The following is an 18,670-nucleotide window of genomic DNA, read 5'->3' as shown; positions in this document are numbered from 1 at the left end:
AGTCTTGCCCACATGCCCATATTTGGGGTCGGGAAGGAATTTTCCTCCAGGGCAGATTGGAAGAGGCCCTGGGGGTTTTTTGCCTTCCTCTGCAGCGTGGTGCATGGGCCACTTGCTGGAGGATTCTCTGCACCTTGAAGTCTTTAAACCATGATTTGAGGACTTCCATAGCTCAGACATAGGTCAGGGGTTTGTTACAGGAGTGGGTGGGTGAGATTCTGTGGCCTGTGTTGTGCAGGAGGTCAGACTAGATGATCATAATGGTCCCTTCTGACCTTAAAGTCTATGATTCTATGAAGCTACTTGGCATTGCTCCTGTGACACTATGCCCCATATTCTTCATAGAAATATTGTTATGATATTTGATATGATATATGATAGGAATATGGCATAACTAAGATATGTTTTATGCAAGATGGGTCATGTGAGGTATCATTGGAAAGGTTATGATATACTGACTATGATTATCCTATTTGAATGCATGTATCATTTCTTTATGTGAAGTTAGGAATATTGACTATGTAACAATTACAACTGTGTTTACACCTGGGGAATGCCCACCAGACAGAAAGCAATCAGCTTGGATGGGCCATTAGGGAGAACAATAGAACTCTGAAGATGCTAGTTGCCATTTTTGTTTTATTTGCTCAGTAATATGCTTTGATTTGTTTGCTATCCCTTATAATCACTTAATATCTACCTTTCGTAGTTAATAAACGTGTGTTTGTTTTCTCTAGACCAGTTTGTGCAATTCATAACTGGGGAGGCGGGGGGCGGGAAGGAACCAAAAAGCTGTGCATATCTTCCTCCACATTGAGGGTGGGAGCAAATTTCATGAGCTTATGCTGTACAGTTTTCTGTGCAGCGCAAGACAATACAATTTTGGGTTTACACTCCAGAGGGGGTGTGCACTTGAGTGCTGGGCAATTCCTGATCTGTCTCCCCACGCAGAGCTGATCTCAGTGTCTGTCTCTTTCTGCAGCTGGGTGTGGCAGCTCCCCACCTGCGTGTGTGCTGGAGGAGGCTTGGGGGTCTGGCTCAGCAAGGCAGTGTAAGGGAACCCAGACAGGAGGAACTGGCAGGCTCAGTGGTACCCCAGTACATTAGGTGGCACCCCGGAGTGGGTGGGGGCAACCTGTCACAGCTCCCAAGCAGCAAGCGGTGGATCCTGCTTCTTTAGGGAACAGTGACAGATTAACCAATGGGCTGATGGAGTCTGTTCCCAGAGTCCCTGGCCAATTGGGGGTGCCTGGAAAAATGGGCACCCCGCCCCCAGAAGACATCCTCTATGGGGTGGTGGAAGACTGGAGCCCTTGCAGAAGTGCCAGGTGGGTGGGGGAAGCCCCCGTACCCTGACCCTGCTCCCTGGGAGAAGTGCCAGGAGGTGGGAGCAGCTCTAGCGCCTGGACCCCAGCTGTGGCCCTGGGACTGGAGGAGCTCTGGCTCCCTGCCGTGGCCTCAGGGCTGGGGGAGCTCTCACTCCCCACTAAGGCTCAGTGTCCTGACAGGGGGAGTGGGGACAGAGCTTTTCTGGTCTTGGGGCCAGTGGGGTGAGGCAGAAACAAGTAAACAGGTTGCAGGGATGCAGGGGGGGGGGCAGAATGGGGTGGGACCCTGGGTGGAGCAGGGTGAGGCCACGGGGGAAGGGGCAGAATGATGTGAGGTCATGGGCGGGCCATAGGTGGAAGAGCGAGGAATGGGGGTGGGACCTCAGGCTGAAGGGGTGGGGAGGGACCCCCCACTTGCTCTGGCCCAGGGCCCCAAGAAAACTTAAAATGCCACTGGTGGGGAATCCCAGGAGAACAGAGGCTGCAGGGAGGAGGCAGGGGGAAGCAGGAAGCCTTATAAAGCCCTGTAGTGAAGAAAGGTTTAAGTATTGAAAGGAGGTCACCTCAGAGGCTAAATGTTAGGGACTGGACAAGCTGCCTTCCTGTGGCTAGTGTGACACAGTTGTGGGCTGCCACAGCACCTCGGCTTTGCTGAGCAGCTCCGGGCTCCCTGCGTGGAGCCATGCCCAGCATGTGAAATCGTGGGAAATGCAATTGAGTTATGGGGCACCATGGTGTTTGGCTGCTGTTGGCGGACAGACAGATTGGGGTGCTAAGGCCTTTTCCATATTGCAAGGGGGAGCCGAGGAGCTGGTTTCCATGTGTCAAGAGCTGGGTGTCACTTGAAGGGAGAGAAACTTTCCCCTCAATTCCCAGGATGAGGAAATCCACAAATCCCTTCTGCGGAGAGGGCTGAGCCTAACTCTTTCCCCTGCAATGAGAGGAGGGCTAGCGCTGTCGGTAATTCCCTGCCAGTGGAGTCTGTGCCTGGCCGGGCGGCGTCAGTAGGTCAGGAATTCCGTGGAGGAGGCTCATCACTGAAGCAGCAGGAAGGCAAATAGAGACAAAGCAGCTGAAACAATATTTGCTTTTTGTTGCCTGGTCTCGACACTGATTTAACCTCCTGGAGGGTCCGTCTGCTTATGCTCTGCCAGCTACGTGTTCCCAGCACAGAACCACAATGCAGAGCAATCCTGACACAGCTCTTCACCCACAAGCGTGGGTTATAAAATCGCATCAGCCCCTTATGTTAAAAACACATGCGATCGGCTTAGAGTCTGGGAGATGTTTTTAGAGAAGTCACCTGTTTTACGTTGCTTTTACTTGCCTGCTCCCTTCTGACTCCTTGGATCTCACTTGGCTCACATTTTCCTGCTTTAATCCACAAGCAGCAGGGCTCCTTTTTTTTTCTTTTAATGAAAGCTGAAATTCATAGATTCATAGATTCATAGATATTTAGGTCAGAAGGGACCATTATGATCATCTAGTCCGACCTCCTGCACAACGCAGGCCACAGAATTTCACCCACCACTCCTAAAAAAGACCTCACACCTATATCTGTGCTATTGAAGTCCTCAAATTGTAGTTTGAAGACCTCAAGGAGCAGAGAATCCTCCAGCAAGTGACCCGTGCCCCATGCTACAGAGGAAGGCGAAAAACCTCCAGGGCCTCTTCCAATCTGCCCTGGAGGAAAATTCCTTCCCGACCCCAAATATGGCGATCAGCTAAACCCTGAGCATATGGGCAAGATTCATCAGCCAGATACATCTTCTCCAGTGTTCACAGGACTCCAGCAGCCAGGGGCTTTAAGAAAAACACTTGTGATAAAATCTCACTTCCGTATCTGAAGGAAAATCTGATTTGGAGAAAAAGGCTGATTTAGCAGAACAGAATATTGAAGAAACTCGGGTAAAGCTAGCTGATTTCGAAGTATGGAAGCAGTGCCCTAGACTCTTGCTGGAACCCGAATTAGTGAGAATTCGAGAGAACCCACAGGGAATTAGAACTACTGGGAAATGTGACCACCGTGTTCTTGCAGAATGATGCAAGAGAGAGTCTACCACCTCCCCCGCCCCGTGCGCAATCATAATTTGTAGTGAAAGCCTTTCCCCCTACATTACATCAGTGAATGAAATAACAAGTGTAAGCAGTGTCAGGATGAGCTCCACCCTGACATCTGGTGGTGAGGTGTGGCAAGTTGTGGAAAAGAACTTCAGGGGCCGATCTCATTTGCATAGGCACACCCACCACGCCTAGAATGAGACCATAGCTGCCCAAATGGTCACTTTGGCTGCTGTGGGACCCCCAGTGTCTCTGTTATTGGGGCAGGAAGAATAAATTGCTATTACCCTGATTATGGGAACTGTGCTTGGAACTGTACGTGGCCTTTTGTTATGATGGAGGGATTCACCATCAACTAAGTAGCACTCGCTAGGCAAGGGTCATGGGTTCCAAAACTGTGTGAATGGAGAGAGGCTGGGGACAAGTATTAATACTTGGTGGCATGGGCCCCTTGGTGAGGGCCTTACATGCTGATTGCACTTCCTCCTCTCTCCACTGTGGAATATCAGAGCTAATTTTGATTTCATTAGAAGTCTAGTTATAGGCTGCTGAGCTCACTTTGGGCTGACAGTGCACCAGCACTGGGGCTCCCCTACTATAAGCTGAATTCACCTAAGAGCTGAAATCACTGAGTGTTGTGTTAAGTAGTGGGGGAGCCTGAAGATATATTGTGGAGCAGTTTGCGGGACGGCTGGTGAAGCAGTTCGACGCGGAGCAGTGTGTGGATGGCAGGAGCTGCTTGTGGGCCGTGGAGCTGAGTGAAGGAGTTTGTGGGGCGGCTGGCGGAGCGGAGCGCAGCTGAGCGAAGGAGTTCGTGGGGCGGCTGGCGGAGCGGAGCGCAGCTGAGCGAAGGAGTTCGTGGGGCGGCTGGCGGAGCGGAGCGCCGCTATGGAGCTATGGGGCGGTCAGCTTCAGATCACGTAAGGTGCCTCTTACCCCTGTCCCATTTCCACCCAGATTGGGAGGTAAAGCTCCACCGATAAACTTTCGAACTCTGGGGCTGCCCTGACCAGGGACAGAGACTTTTGGGGCATTGGACTTTTGGGACTTTGGGTGATTTGGGGTTGCTGGACTCAAGAACCAAAGGGAAAAGGGCATGCCCCAATTTGCCTGGGGTGGGGTTGTTTTTGCTCATGGGTTGTGTTATGAATCCTGTTGGTGGTGTTTCCCCAACATAATGCCACATTGTTTCTCTCTGTTATTAAAAGACTTTTGCTACACTCAGACTCTGTGCTTGCGAGAGGGGAAGTATTGCCTCTTGGAGGCGCCCAGCGGGGGTGGTATATATTGGTCCCAGGTCACTGGGTGGGGGCTCGAGCCGGTTTGCATTGTGTTATTGGAATGGAACCCCTAGATATTGAACCCGGCCCTTGTTGCTGCCAACTCTGACGGGCAGAAGGGTTACATTTTTGGGGGCTCGTCCGGGATCGCCTGGGTCAGTACCCCTCGCAAGCACCTGTTGAGTGATCCACTACATTGGGAAACAATTTATATTTTTTTTGTTTGTGCTTATATTTTGAGGAAATTACTGTTTGTATAATGGCTAATATGTCAGGTTTGTTGGGCCCTGGCTCAGCAGCTTCTAGCTCAGAGGCTGCAGCCTCGGCTGATGATTGGACAAAAGCTCTGGGGCAAATATTGGAAAAGGTTGTGCTTCCCCATGCTGAGTCAGACTCTTGTCGTAAGTTAAGATTATTTGCTGGGGAGGAGGAGTTTGAACCCTGGTTAGAGCATACCACTGAAATGCTGCAAGAGTGGGCCGTACCAGATGCAGAAAAGCGAAGATGCCTTATAGAGAGCCTTGGCGGCCCAGCATTAGATGTGATTCGCACCCTGAAGCTCATTGACCCTGGGGTCAGTGTGAAGGACTGCCTAGAGGCCCTTGAACACAACTTTGGGAGCGTAGAGGGCCCTGAAGACAGCTACTGTAAGTTCCTTAATTCCCGACAACAAAAGGGCGAGAAGGCTTCAGCCTACATACAGAGACTGGAGAGACTGCTTCAGAGAGCTATCATGAGGGGAGCAGTGACTGCTGAGCAGATGGATCAGACCAGACTGGCTCAAATTGTAAGAGGAACTCAGTATCAGAACCCGATTCTACTTCATCTCCGGCTAAGAGAACGACGGGAACATCCCCCAAGTTACTCCCAGCTGATAAAAGAGGTCCGAGAGGAGGAAGAAAGGCAGGCTGCCAGTGAGTTTTGGGAAGCCCAAACCTCGGAGCCAGCCAGCACAACACCACTGCAAATGGCCAGTGTACTGATGGTGAATCCCTCCATCATAACAAAAGGCCACGTACAGTTCCAAGCACAGTTCCCATAATCAGGGTAATAGCAATTTATTCTTCCTGCCCCAATAACAGAGACACTGGGGATCCCACAGCAGCCAAAGTGACCATTTGGGCAGCTATGGTCTCATTCTAGGCGTGGTGGGTGTGCCTATGCAAATGAGATCGGCCCCTGAAGTTCTTTTCCACAACTTGCCACACCTCACCACCAGATGTCAGGGTGGAGCTCATCCTGACACTGCTTACACAAGGAAAGATTTCTTAAATAAACAAAATCCATGTACTTCGGCCATTTTGAAAAGTGTGCAAGCTCCAGGTAAGCGGCTTTTGCTTCTCAGTGTGGAATTTTGCTCTTTTGGGTTTAAAACTTTGGTTTTGTTCCCATCAAAGCTAGTGACAATGGTAACTTTATCTGTGAGGATCCCAAGCCTTTCCCCCTGCACACTAACGCTCAAAGCAAGCAGTAAATCAGGCCCTAGAGATGATGTAGCTGTTTCATTCCCTCCTTGACTATATTTTCTATTTGTAGCATTTGCTGTCTTCTGGTACTGACATACATGTCAGGAGTCACTGGTTTCAGAGTAGCAGCCATGTTAGTCTGTATCCGTAAAAAGAACAGGAGGACTTGTGGCACCTTAGAGACTAACAGATTTATTTGAGCATAAAGAAAAGGAGTACTTGTGGCACCTTAGAGACTAACCAATTTATTTGAGCATGAGCTTTCGTGAGCTGCAGCTCACTTCATCGGATGCATACCGTGGAAACTGCAGCAGACTTTATATACACACAGAGAACATGAAACAATACCTCCTCCCACCCCACTGTCCTGCTGGTAATAGCTTATCTAAAGTGATCATCAAGTTGGGCCATTTCCAGCACAAATCCAGGTTCTCTCACCCCCTCACCCCCCTACAAAAACACACACACACAAACTCACTCTCCTGCTGGTAATAGCCCATCCAAAGTGACAACTCTCTACACAATGTGCATGATAATCAAGTTGGGCCATTTCCTGCACAAATCCAGGTTCTCTCACCCCCTTCCAAAAAACACACACACAAACTCACTCTCCTGCTGGTAATAGCTCATCCAAAGTGACCACTCTCCCTACAATGTGCATGGTAATCAAGGTGGGCCATGTCCAGCACAAATCCAGGCTTTCTGTGGTCACTTTGGATGAGCTATTACCAGCAGGATAGTGAGTTTGTGTGTGTGTGTTTTTGGAGGGGGGTGAGGGGGTGAGAGAACCTGGATTTGTGCTGGAAATGGCCCAACTTGATGATCACTTTAGATAAGCTATTACCAGCAGGACAGTGGGGTGGGAGGAGGTATTGTTTCATGTTCTCTGTGTGTATATAAAGTCTGCTGCAGTTTCCACGGTATGCATCCGATGAAGTGAGCTGTAGCTCACGAAAGCTCATGCTCAAATAAATTGGTTAGTCTCTAAGGTGCCACAAGTCCTCCTTTTCTTTTTGTGAATACAGACTAACACGGCTGTTACTCTGAAACCTGTCATTTGAACATAAGCTTTCGTGAGCACTGAGTCACTGGGGCTCTCTGGCTAATCTGTAGTAAGTGTTTTAGATCAAGAACTTCATTCCCATGTTTTTCCCACAAACTGTGATTATTTTTCATTTTATTGTACCCCAAGTTATCCTGAGGGTTGAAGCTTTTGATTACTATTTGTTAGTATGTTCATAAGTCTGTAGTTTTATTTGCAATATAGAAACAATTCATACCCAGCTAGTGGTTGGAATATTATTTAATGTTATTATTATTAAATAGTTATGACCCTTTCCTTGGGGTGTTTTTTCCCTATACACTGTTAATGTCACCTATAATCCCAGGAAAAAGAACAGGAGTACATGTGGCACCTTAGAGACTAACAAATTGATTTGAGCATAAGCTTGCGTGGGCGACAGCCCACTTCATCGGATGCATAGAATGGAACATATATATAGATAGACATACAAACATAAAGAGAATATGAAAAGGTGGAGTAAGAGGCTAATTAATTAAGATGAGCTATTATCATCAAGAGAAAAAAAACGTTTGTAGTGATAATGAAGATGGCCCATTTAGACAGTTGACAAGAAGGTGTGAGGATACTTAACATAGGGATATAGATTCAATATGTGTAATGACCCAGCCACTCCCAGTCTCTATTCAAACCCAAGTTAATGGTATCTAGTTTGCATATTAATTCAAGCTCAGCAGTTTCTCACTGGAGTCTGTTTTTGTAGCTTTTCTGTTGCAAAATTGCCACCCTTAAATCTGTTACTGAGTGGCCAGAGAGACTGAAGTGTTCTCCTACCGGTTTTTGAATGTTATGATTCCTGATGTCAAATTTGTGTCCATTTATTCTTTTGCGTAGAGACTGTCCGGTTTGGCCAATGTACATGGCAGAGGGGAATTGCTGGCCCATGATGGCATATATCACATTGGTGGATGTGCAGGTGAATGAGCCTCTGATAGTGTGGCTGATGTTATTAGGCCCTGTGATGGTGTCACTTGAATAAAGATGTGGACACAGTTGGCATCGGGCTGTGTTGCAAGGATAGGTTCCTTGGTTAGTGGTTCTGTTGTGTGGTGTGTGGTTGCTGGAGAGTATTTGCTTCAGGGTGGGGGGCTGTCTGTAAGCGAGGACTGGTCTGTCTCCCAAGATCTATGAGAGTGAGGGACCATTTTTCAGGATAGGTTGTAGATCTTTGATGATGCATTGGAGATGTTTTAGTTGGGGGCTGAAGGTGATGGCTAATGGCGTTCTGTTATTTTCTTTGTTGGGCCTGTCCTGTAGTAGGTAACTTCTGGGTATTCTTCTGGCTCTGTCAATCTGTTTTTTCACTTCAGCAGGTGGGTATTGCAGTTTTAAGAATGTTTGATAGAGATCTTGTAGGTGTTTGTCTGAGGGATTGGGCTTGGATAGAGACTGGGAGTGGCTTGCTCATTACACATATTGAATCTATTTCCCTATGTTAAGTATCCTCACACCTTCTTGTCAACTGTCTAAATGGACCATCTTGATTATCACTGCAAAAGTTTTTTTCTCCTGCTGATAATAGCTCATCTTAATTAATTAGCCTCTTACTTCACCTTTCATGTTCTCTGTATGTATGTATATATATATATATATATATATATATATACACCTTCTTACTATATGTTCCATTCTATGCACCCAATGAAGTGGGCAGTAGCCCACAAAAGCTTATGCTCAAATAAATTGATTAGTCTCTAAGATGCCACACGTACTCCTGTTCTTTCTGCGGATACAGACTAGCACGGCCGCTACTCTGAAACCTATAATCCCAGGGACTCTCCTCAGTTTATTTCTAGCCCACAGAGTGACATCCTGGCCCCACTGAAGTCAGTGGCAAAATTCCCATTGATTTCAGTGGTTCCAAGATTTCTCCCCTCCTTCTTAAAACACTGTTTTCTTCCGAGGGTATAATTTTGTGATATACCTGCTCTCAGATCTGGACTGTGTGTATGTCAGGAGGGTGATGATCAGTCCTGAGCCAGGACAGTGATCAAACATGAGAGATTCATCCTGGAAAACATAATACATGAGAAAGGAAATTGCAGGGATGGAGAACAAATGTTTCCTTGTAAAGTGACCTTTATTCTCCTGATTATAGTTCAGCTTTTTGATGTTCAATCCCCTGATCCGAGCATTTTGGGTAAGGCGCTCTGAGCATTAAGAGCTGAAGTAAAATTCGGACTGGCTCACAGTATGTGTGTGGGGGGGGGGGACGGGGGACGACAGGGGCGGGGACGCATTTCTTGGAGCTCCTGTGACGCTGGCAGGCCAGGCACCAGCTCATGCCATGATCCCCATGTCTCCGCTGGACACTGACAGATACAGAGCTGGAATCTAATATTGATAAAATAGGTATTAGAATTATATGAATGTGTTTAGTTTTAGACTCAATTGAATGTTTGTGAGTTGCTGCCAGCATTAATCTCATTTGTAACATATTGAAAGATAATATGTGAGTGGCTGTAGTGTGAGCCTCTGTGACTGTAAATCACCAGACAGGAGAGAGGCATTAACTAGTGTAAAGCGCTGCTCTTCTACAGAAATGTGTACACCCTTCCTAAAAGAGGAGACCCCTCCATACCAAACAGATTCTGGTTGGATCTTACACCTGGAAACTCCCCACATCTGGATTGAGGAATCATCAACAAAAGGACTAAAGACTCTTACAGTTGTTCTGCTCTCCTCCCCATGAAGATGAGTCATGCAAGTGGACTCCCCCCATCAGCTGAGTTTGCAACTCAGAGCACATGGCAGGAGGGGGATAAAACCCACAAATAAAAAGAACTAGATATATCTATGCAGCTTGAACTCTGGGCAGCGGAGAGAGGGGGCGCAGGGTTTCTAGGCATAAGCAAGATATCCCCAGCTGCTTAGCCTGGGTTAGCCCTAAAGAACATATAGAGCTTGCTGATGATAGAAGCCTCTATTACCTTTTGAAACTTAAGACTGTAACTCATTCACGTGTCTGTTTGCTTGTTTTAACCTTGTAAATAACTCTCAAATTTCCTTTCCCTGTTTAATAAATCTTCATATAATTTATGATAGGATTGGCAACAAGCATTGTCCTTGGTGTGAGACCTAAAGTTAAGGAGCTGTGCAAAGGCTCCTTGATCTCAGGCAGATGGGGTCTTAATGATTTCTCCACTCTGCATTCCTCAGGGCTCCCTGGTCTCCGACGGCGTTTCAGAGGCAGATTCACTCTCAGGTGCTGAGCCCACAATCCCTCCTCTTGGCTCATGGTCTCTTCTCCCTTGTTGCTGTGGTCTGGTCTTCATTGTTCCCATCGCTGGAGATAAGATACTCCCCACAGGAATGGTTCCAGCTGTTGGTGGTTGTGTGCACTCTGGAATCTGCCCCTAATTCAGGGTCTTTCCTTCAGAGTGCTCGCTCTCCAGACAGGCACACAGGCGACACGCACTGCCCAGCTGTGGTGCCCATGTCATATCTGTCCTGGGGATAAACAGAGGACTTCATTCTCCAGCAACCTGTCACGCTGGTAAACGTCCTTAGGCACTGTGCAGGGGATTCGGCAGATTCCATTTTGAAATCTAGAGAAAGGATTCTAATGCAGGCGATTCAGGGAGACTCAGAGTCCTTGCAAGTTTCAAAGTTTGGGGAAGTGATCCACAAAATATCTCCTTGGATAACTAAACTTTAAATCAGAGCCCAGTTGAGCCAGGAAAGTCTCATCTCATCTTCAGACTCACTTGGGCACTGACTCCTACGCTGCAACATCGGAAAGCATAGATCATTGCTGGGCATGGAGCGTCCAGTTCTCCCAGGGATGGACTCATCCTTAGGCAGGGAGCCTCATGCTGCCCTGCAGCGCTTTTGCTGTTCTTGGGAAACAGAAAGAGAAAAACAGGATTTCTGAGTAAGCTGACCCCGTTTCTGACAGAGAGAATTGTACCTGGGGAAGAAAGGCAAGTCCTGTGTGCAAGGGACTCTACAAACCCAACAGAGACCTGCAGCAGCATTATAAAAAAAGCTCTGGGTCCCTGTCCACAAAATGACCATTGCTGAGAGGAGTGAAGCAGGGCCTGCACTAGGAGTGTGATGTCTTGGGCAGGAATACACACACCAACATGGACATGACTTGATTCACACCATTGCCCTGGGTAACTTCAGACTATGATGTCCAGGCCCCTAGTGCTTGCACAGAGCCAGGGTCATCTTTAGCTCTTTGCTGCAATAGGCCTCAGTTTTGTATCTATCTCTTTGAAACCCAGCTACACAGAGGGGCTGAGGCTGAGGGTGGGGAGTTCTGGATGTAAAGGAGTGAATGCCAATTGCCAAAGAAGAGAGGCGGAGCTGGGGCAGTTGGTCAATGCAATGGACTGTCCATGTGTATTTTAGCACCACTGCACTCTGCTGGCTGGAACACGTCAGGCCTGGAGGCTGTTTGCTTGTCCTTCCTCTCTAGGGGCTAGAGGGCTAAAGAGCGGATATAAGCACTGCTACTAAGTGAGCTGTAGCTCACGAAAGCTCATGCTCAAATAAATTGGTTAGTCTCTAAGGTGCCACAATTACTCCTTTTCTTTTTGCGAATACAGACTAACACGGCTGTTACTCTGAATACTGAGAACTAAAGGGGATCCTCCCTGGGTACAGGCACTGGTGGCCCTGTGGGGAGTTTCACTTTGTTTTCTGAGCTGGAGGTTGTGAATGCATTTTTGTGAGGCCTCATCTACAGTCTTTGTTTACCTGGGTCTCTGCGTAAGCTTGTGTCATTAGGGTTGCATTTGTTCACACACTGCAACCAACTTGGAGCCTAAGCAGCTGTTATTTTAGATGGAGAAAAAGAAAACAAGAAAGATCAAAAGTAAAATCTTGATGAAAAGTGTGTGTCTGCCCTGTGACCCTTCACACCAGGCTGAACACAACTGTCAGAATGCCAGATGTGCTCCTCTCAAATTCAGACGCCAAAAGGATTGGCCAGCTTTTCACAGGAGCCCAACGTGTTGGGTGCTGAGGTCGATTGAAAACCTGGCCCCAAATGGCTGCCAGTCTCAGCAGAAAACAGAGACTGTAGAGATCTAAAGATCCAGTCCAGAAATAGAGTCATAAAAGCTGCGTATCGAAATACATCCCAATAAACATTTGCGATGTGCTCGAATATCCCTCACCTGGCTCAGCTGGGTCATTCACCCAAGAGCCGCAAAGCTGTAACTTACCAAAGAAAATATATGTCACCTTTATAGCCTTTTAGTACAATATTGTAAAGTAAGCAAGAGCCTAAAAATTTGTCAGTCTCTGCTTTTCACACTTCTCGTGCTACTCGGAGGCTGGGGCTGATGGAGGGGAGGGGAGCCCGGTTTGTTCACACCTGGATTCTGTTTTGGGTGGGCTTGGGGATTATAGTCAACTCAGACAAAATGCTGATAAGTACTCACTAGAGACCAAACCTGCCTGGGTAGAAAGGTGGACTAGGTGACTGGAGATGAAGATGTAGGAGTCATATCAAGCTCCTCCCTGCTTCATGTGGCTCGTTGTAGACCATACAGGGTCCATTGTTTCTCTCTTCAAGCCAGGAAGTAGGAATGGCGTTGAGGCTGCTTCATCACTGAACAGAGAGAATAATGGGCTGTGGGAGAGGCTAACGCAGCCCAGCCATGTGGAGACTGGTGCTGTAACTGATGTTTTGTTTCCAGGTAGCTCAGGGCAGGGACATGGGAGCAGATGGTGTGGGGCATTCATCGTTAGGACACACAGAGTCCCACCTTGCACAGAACACTCATTGCTTCTGAGCCAAGCACAGTTCTCCAAGCAGCTTATTCCAATGGGAGGAAAGGGAAAGGGAAAACGGAACAGGTTCAAATCATCAGTTCTCCATGAGTGATTCTTTTGGTATGAATCTCCTGGGTGGTTCAGCCAATCCCTGGCTGTGCGCCACGTGAAGGGAGTAACTTTTCTCTGTGAGATCAGGACTCCCACAGCGAGTCACAGATATTAAGGCCCAAAGGGATGCCCTGTATAACACAGGCCATGGGTTTCAATCTTCTCTCTCTCCCACCCCTCCTACTCCTCAAACACTGGCTTCTCTATCCCCCTTCACACAGTTGTTGCCACCCAGCGGCTCTTGACAGAGACAACCAGTACCTCGGGATGGGGGCGGGAGAGGAGACAGAGTGAGGGCAGCAGCTTCAGTGGATGTTATTGAGCATGCTCAGTCCATCTGATGTACCATTTTGTTATGACAAAATCATGACAATCATTTTGTTACCCCCTGCCTCCAGCATGAGAGAGACTTGCTTGTGCTTAACTGGATGTCAGCTCCATGACAGCAAGTGTCTGTGAGTTACCCGAGCAGTCTCCTCGGAGCTCAGCCAGCCCTTACTTTGCCTTTCATGTTAGCAATAGGTGCACCCCAGCCCCCCAGCCTATTTGGAGCATTCCCCTGTAATGTCCGGCCCCGTATTCACTGAACAATCACAGAAATACCAGGTCTGCTGTCCCCCAGGGAACAGTGCACACACCACTTGCATGAGTTAACTCGGGTTCAGCACCTGGTTTAATATCACAGCACTGAGATATATTTATTGTGAAAACATTGACAAGTTTAGGATCAAAGATTCAAGAGATAGTGAGAAAAGATAATGGCTACATATAAAGCAAAATCATAACACTTTCTAGAGATTAAACTTAACAGCCCTCCTGTCTGAAGAAATTTACTTACCCCCAACGTCCTCTGCTATATTTTCAACCAAAGTTGGTTGAAACCCATTTTCATGAATGTAAACGCACTTCTGTTTACTTCCTAGGTGCAGGATATGGGGTATCCTCTTTGCCTTCTCCTTCTATCCCTGAAGGTCATTGTCTGTACTCAATGGCAGGACACACTTGTTTTCCTATGTGCTGCTGCCCTGTTGACTTCACATCCCTTTGATAATTTCATCAAGTGAGTATCAGTTGTGTTAGCTACAATGCTTAATTTGTATTCTACAGAGAGACAGGTTGTGTCGGACAGAAAACCTGTTTCTCTACCTCTGCTGTGATAAAGAGTGTACATACATAATGCCTTACATAATAGCTATACATACATTTCACACCAATATTAACCACCAGCATGACCCTGGCTTTCACTGAAGACCTCACACAACAGTCTTTGGTGAACCAAAATGTTCTTTCCAGAATCAGGATATTCTTGTAACACCATTGCCAGTTGGCACTGAGGGGTTCATGGGTCACAGTTTATGACTGTCTCTCTTCCTTCCTCACAACCCATTTCCTGTCTCCTGTATGCTCAGCAGCAGGCTAATTAGAGGGTTTCTTCCTATGTTTTCCCCTTCACATTGAATTTTTCTGATATTATCTCACGCTGGCTGAGGAGATGCTGATGAGTCTGAAGCCCGGTGTCTCCACTTGTCCAACAGAGGGAAGAGGGAAGCTACACTGCTTTGGCTGGTGCTTTCCTGAAAGCTGGCTCTTTGCACACATGTTCCATGTGGCTGCATCACAACCCCAGGAGTTAACAGCTGCCTCAGCAACACAGCCACACCTTTTACACTCTCCTACTCCTGTTGTGTTTCTCTCTCCTGGACCTGCAATGGCAGCCTGGATTCCTCAGGAGCTAGCACACTGCTGGGGGCACCTTTGGCTAAACCAGTGATTCAGTAGCACACTCTGGGTGAAGGGGAGACCCCCTACGCCCGTCCTGTCCTGCAGGTTCCACTCCCACAGGAGCCATGGCTCCTCCTTGCTCATCCAGTCAGTCCATTGTATCATGGATGCCACTTGGCCAGTCTGCCTGGGCAGAGAACCCACTCAAATCCCTGCCCAGCCTTCCAGCCCAGGACAGCCTTCACCCTTTTGAAATACCACGGCAACAATGATTCCAACTGTAATTGCAACCCACACCAGGCTGCACTGGTTGATGGCACTCTGCAGGGCTGTGAGTGAGGAGGGAGATCTGGAGAGCCTCATACTACCTGCTTATGAAGGTGGGAACATGGAGAGCCACCCAAGAGCCACCTTTCCCCTGAGACCTGCCAAAGGAGAACTTGGCCAGAAAGATGGTTGCTGCAGCCACGCAGGACCTAAAGTGTGGGGAGAACCAAGAGAGGAAGATGTGGAGGCTCCTCAGGGCTTGTGAGAGGAGCTGGGGAAAAGAGAGAGTCTGGAAAGTGCTTGTGAAGTCAGGGTCTCATTTCAGCAGAGCCCAGTGACACTCAGCCAAGGAGGCAAGTTAGACCACAGGAGCTGGGTGTGAAGCCCATGGCTTGGTCAATTGGCATTTGCAATTCCCTCCTGAGACCATACAGCTATGAAAGTTCCTGCCTTTTGCTCCTGGTCTGGCTGTCCTGGAGATGATTTGATTTGGAGTCATCCTTTGTCACCCTTAATTAGTGTTCTTAGAAAAGCAGATCCTGAGGCGAGACTAGTCTGGAATTGTTCCATGTCCTTAACAAATTCCTCGAGGCTTGGCCCTCCTGCCTGCCTCCCTCCCACCCCCGCTATCTCTATGAGAGAGAGAAAGAGTGTGAGTGTGTGTGTGTGTGTTTGTTTTTTCACATATGAGCATTGGCTGCCCAGGATGAGAGCCAGGGAGAACTGCAGCACAGCTTGTGTATCTGGCCTGGCATTCATCCTGGTGACCATCCAGCACACATGCTTCAGGACTAAAGCCAACAGAAAGAAGCACAAGGGAGGCCACATCACCCATCCCTCCAACTACTGCATCTATAAATAACCATGTGCTACTTAGGAAAAGGGTCAACACACTCAGGTTACAGTCTGCTGAAATCTGCTCCTTGCCCAGTAGTTATACTTCTTATGTTTTCCCTTTCTCCAGCCGCATATGTCATCCTGAGCAGCACTCAACCGGCATCTAAATCCAACCAAAGTGGCTACCAATGGAACATCGCAGACATAAATCAGTCTCCCAGAGCTGTTTTCCATGACTGAAACTCTTCGTTTCTTCGCTTCGGAGACGTGGCGTCCCTCTGGCAGCACAGAAGCATCAGGTTACAGCAGTGGTGGGCAACCTGCAGCCCATCAAGATAATCTGATTGCAGGCCACGAGACATTTTGCTGACATTGACCATCTGCAGGCATGGCCCCCTGCAGCTCCCAGTGGCCACGGTTCACCATTCCCGGCCAATGGGAGCTGCGGGAAGTGTGTGTGGGGGGGGGGCTGTAGGGACGTGCTGACTGCCACTTTCTGCAGCTCCTATTGGCTGGGAATGGTGAAACGCGGCCACTGGGAGCTGCAGGAGGCCATGCCTGCAGACAGTCAACGTCAGCAAAAAGTCTCGTGGCCCATAATCAAATTACCCTCATGGGCTGCTGTCATAAATATAAAGGGAAGGGTAAACCCCTTTAAAACCCCTTCAAGTTGCAGTGGGGGAGGTTTAGATTGGATATTAGGAAAAACTTTTTCACTAAGAGGGTGGTGAAACACTGGAATGCGTTACCTAGGGAGGTGGTAGAATCTCCTTCCTTAGAGGTTTTTAAGGTCAGGCTTGACAAAGCCCTGGCTGGGATGATTTAACTGGGAATTGGTCCTGCTTTGAGCAGGGGGTTGGACTAGATGACCTTCTGGGGTCCCTTCCAACCCTGATATTCTATGATTCTATGATTCTATAAAATCCCTCCTGGCCAGAGGAAAAATCCTCTCACCTGTAAAGGGTTAAGAAGCTAAAGGTAACCTCGCTGGCACCTGACCAAAATGACCAACAAGGAGACAAGATACTTTCAAAAGCTGGGAGGAGGGAGAGAAACAAAGGATCTGTGTCTGTCGGTATGCTGCTTTTGCCGGGGATAGAACAGGAATGGAGTCTTAGAACTTTTAGTAAGTAATCTAGCTAGGTACATGTCAGATTATGATTTCTTTAAATGGCTGAGAAAAGAACAGAATGACTGAATAGAATGACTATTCCTGTCTGTGTGTCTTTTTTGTAACTTAAGGTTTTGACTAGAGGGATTCTCTGTGTTTTGAATCTAATTACCCTGTAAGGTATCTACCATCCTGATTTTACAGAGGTGATTCCTTTACTTCTATTTACTTCTATTTCTATTAAAAGTCTTCTTGTAAGAAAACTGAATGCTTTTTCATTGTTCTCAGATCCAAGGGTTTGGGTCTGTGGTCACGTATGCAAATTGGTGAGGATTTTTACCAAAACTTTCCCAGGAAGTGGGGTGCAAGGGTTGGGAGGATTTTGGGGGGAAAGAGGTGTCCAAACTACGTTTCCCAGTAAACCCAGTTAGAGTTTGGTGGTGGCAGTGGATATTCCGAGGGCAAAGGATAAAATTAATTTGTACCTTGAGGAAGTTTTAACCTAAGCTGATAAAAGTAAGCTTAGGAGGTTTTCATTCAGGTCCCCACATCTGTACCCTAGAGTTCAGAGTGGGGGAGGAACCTTGACAGCTGCAAGTTGCCCAACACTGGGTTACAGGCTTCAGGATCAGGTGAAAAGAGGCATGTGCCAGCATGATAATGAGAGATCCCAGCTTCAAGCCTCTATTCCTCCTAGTCAGCTACTTTATTGCACCACTGAGAGTTGTGGTTAGGAAGGCAGGATTGAAGGCTCCTCTCTTGACCCCACTCCCAGTGCTGCAGAAGGTTCATACAGTGGCCAGGCAAGGATGCTGGCTACATATGCTGAGGAGGTGGGTGATTGGCAGCCTATGGTGCTAGCACACGGGCATGGTGTGGCAAGAGCCCAAAATGTAGCAACTCCCGCTATTCCAGCCCTGGGCCCTCAGCCCTCCAGAGTCCATCAATCCTAAGCCACAGCATCCCTGCAATTCCAGTCCTGCCCCCTGCCCAGGTCCCAAGCATGCCCATCCAGAGCTTTGTCAATGCATTCCAGTCCTGTTGTGCAGTTCCCTCTGCTGCTCCAATCCTGAGCTCCCAAGCAGCTAAACTGTGACCTGCAGCACCCTTTGCAATGCCAGTATGCTCCAAACTGGACATGCAGCCTCACTGCTATTCCACTCCTGGTACTTGTCTGCACACATGCATGTGCAGCTCTCTGCCAATGCACCACAACAGCATCACTTCAGTGCTTGGGGATACTGCACCACTTTTAAAATTAAGGTCTAAAGTAATGTTATTATAACCTTTCTGCGAGTCGGAGTTGGCAGCAACAAGGGCTGAGTTCAGTATCCAGGGGTTTCTTTTCAACAATTCAACACAAAACTGGCTCAAGCCCCGACCCAGTGACCTGGGACAATTACACACCACCCCCTGAGCACCTCTAAGAGGCAATACTTCCCCTCTCGCAAGCAGAGCCCAAGTGTAGAAATGAAACTTTTAATAAAATGGGGGGAAGTAACTCGGCATTAATTTGGGAAAATACTGCAAACAGGGTCCATAAACATAAATCATGAGCAAAATACCCACCCCAAGTAAGTTAGGCAGTGTCCTTTTCCCTCAGGTTCTTAAGTCCAGCAACCAAAAGTCCCTTTAACATGCCCATCCCTTCACTGTCCCTTGCTGTCCTTGGTCAGTGC

General features: G+C 47.8%; 1 long non-coding RNA gene across 1 annotated transcript in view; it reads left to right on the top strand.

Moving 5' to 3' along the window:
- Positions 1–16,261, top strand: part of LOC140899148 (uncharacterized) — an 89,290-nt gene extending 73,029 nt beyond the window's left edge. Inside the window, exons 3-4 of the long non-coding RNA XR_012155236.1 lie at positions 13,978–14,114; positions 16,008–16,261. This is a non-coding gene — a long non-coding RNA (uncharacterized LOC140899148). The remainder of the gene's footprint in view (positions 1–13,977; positions 14,115–16,007) is intronic.
- The last annotated feature ends 2,409 nt before the right edge of the window (positions 16,262–18,670 follow it).

Source organism: Lepidochelys kempii, chromosome 16, assembly GCF_965140285.1.
Source record: "Lepidochelys kempii isolate rLepKem1 chromosome 16, rLepKem1.hap1, whole genome shotgun sequence".
NCBI classification, from domain to species: Eukaryota; Metazoa; Chordata; order Testudines; family Cheloniidae; genus Lepidochelys; species Lepidochelys kempii.
This window is presented reverse-complemented; position numbering and strand designations above follow the sequence as displayed.